Source organism: Priapulus caudatus, unplaced genomic scaffold, assembly GCF_000485595.1.
Source record: "Priapulus caudatus unplaced genomic scaffold, Priapulus_caudatus-5.0.1 Scaffold195, whole genome shotgun sequence".
Lineage (NCBI taxonomy): Eukaryota > Metazoa > Priapulida > Priapulimorpha > Priapulimorphida > Priapulidae > Priapulus > Priapulus caudatus.
Genome location: NW_014577256.1, coordinates 162,005 through 164,679, shown reverse-complemented (window position 1 = coordinate 164,679; position 2,675 = coordinate 162,005).

Genomic DNA, 2,675 nt, shown 5'->3' with positions numbered 1-2,675 from the left:
CACACACACACACACACACACACACACACACACACACACACACACACACACACATATTATAAGAGAAGAGAGGCCGATTTCCCTTCTCGAATCCTGTTTATACTTTTTTTTATTATGCACTCAGTTGGCAGTTGAGTCTCAAAAGCAGCACAACACACACTTTTAGAGATTCATTTTCGTTCATTTGTATTTAAAAAATTGTAATTTGTCTGTGTGTACATTCGGATATAATGTATAACATGGTATAAAGAATTAAGTTTGTTAAAATCATGTGCTATTCATCTTTTGATAATGTCATCCATGGTGACTTCACTGGTGCAGAACTCTGCCAAATTTAGCAATTAATTTGGTTAAAATGAGGTGATATTTATACGTTTGGAGAAATATTTACCTTTTTAAATCTGCTCATTATTTTACGATGAAAGTGACCCTGAACTGATACCGTGCTATATTGACGGGTTTAGTTTATTGACCTATGTATTTGGTTTAGTTTAGTTTTCGTGTATTATTTTGATGTAAAGCGAATCCCAATGATAAGAGAGACACGTGACAGATGTCACCAATTGTGTATTTAAAAGGCGAGACGAGGCTTGCAAAGCCAGAGAGGCATATTCATAGTACCCTGGCGCAATTTCATAACAATGTTGTATATCCAGAAGCGTTGACTACACAGAATCATAGAATCGTTCGAACTGTTTTTGTCAGAATATTGCTTGTTGTTTATTTCTCCGTTACGAATCTATCCTCAGAATTAAGTAAAACAAAGTTATAAAAAGGTAAACCGAGCCACCCGCTACCATAGAGTGTCGGCTGAGCGAGCCTTGCGCGAGGTCGAGTCTTGCGCGTATACCATGCTGGTGGGAGGGTGATCACTGTCTTCTATCCATTCCGGCATCTCTACCCGTAGATTGAGTCCGTGTGGCTGGAGTGTTTAGATTGTGAATCTAGTACGCTTCTCTTTCCTTTCTGATGGGGAACGTATGGGTGATGGGGGTGAAAATGTTTTAGAATTAAGTAAGTATATGTGGCTGAATTTGCCCTTAAAAGTTGTTCCTACGCGTTTTCCCCCGAGCAACGCTGGGTACCAGGCTAGTATATATATATATCAAGAGTACATAATAGATATAATAAATAGTAATCTCTATTATGTACCCTTGATATATATATATATATGAATTAACGGACAGGAATATGGTTTCCCAAGATATACTATAACATATTATAACCGCAAGCTTTCGAGACTACATTTGCCGTAGACGTCCGCAGCGGATCGTACTGGTATGCACACATGTCGCACCACGCACTCGCACACGCGTACTGCGATGACAGGCCTACGGCGTAGGAAACCGCCCAGCGATACTCGAACTACCTGTGTAGAAATTCGTGCCAAAGATATAGTACCAAATACAAATACGAGGTAAGTAATGTATTAAAACAGTTTCATCACGTAATTGAGATTAGCATCTTAACCGTCGGATTTCAGGCACCTAGCCGTAAACATGATCTCGGCTCTATGGTTGTGTTCTTTAGTTTCTAGGCCAACTGAGAGGCGAGGAATTAGTTATTGTAGTTACAACGTGTTTATTTATGTGACGTGGAGGCTTCCGAGCTGGAATGGCTTCTGGGAAAAAGCTGGTGCACCTATAGGCCAAGGTAGCAAAGCATATGGTTACAGGCCCTGACATCTGTGCTGTTACACTGGGTTGCCATATCGCAGCAACAATCCCTTATATCGCAATTAGCGTAGTCGGCCTGATTGAAATGCACTGCCACAACATTAGCTACATAACCATACATAACCACAGTGCTGGAAATCTTCGATTTAACTAATGATCTTGATCTGCGTAGCTCGAGTGTCTGCACGATAGCAGAGCACGCATATCATATGATCAGAAGTAGATAATAGGGATTATCTTCCCTATTATCCTACTATTCCCTACTATTCCCTTACTATTCCCTATTATCTACTTCTGATATTATATATACGTGCTCTGACGATATAACGAGTCAATGCCTGCATACTTGCATCACTGCGACATCTATCGAAAGAATGTGTAAGATATTGTACAAATGCTGCCGATCAATAGAGCGTGTCTCTTGAGTCTCGTAAGTCTCACGCTAAAACCAAATCACAAATCTCAAATCAGCGTAGGAAAAGCATGCATTTTTCATTTGATTTTTCTTTAAAATGATACAGGATAATTTTCGTTTATTGATGTAAGCAATAATGCGTATGAATATATTGCATTTCACGCAAGCATCAATCTCACAATATAGAGCTGCAGAAGGTCATTGTTTGACATATCAAAGCATGGATCGAGCGTCAGGAGTGTCAAATCAATTTCGATCAGTATATATATATATGACCGTTTGAAAGATGCCCGTGGTGGTATGAGCTCTAAGACTTGTCATGTCATTTTGTACAGATGTAAACAGAAGAAGTTTATGTGTCAATAATTTGTGAAGCCCTTTACCAAACGATCCATTGCTACCATTTACATTCCCTAATTACACTACAGCAGCATCTATATATAACACTAATTATGGATCCTGAATCACGTTTTGATGATTAAACTATAAAAGATTTCGTAACATATGTGTCGCATCCTACCTACTATTTACATACCGCCACAGGTGTATTACTATGTTACACATGTCACCAAACACTTTTCTCT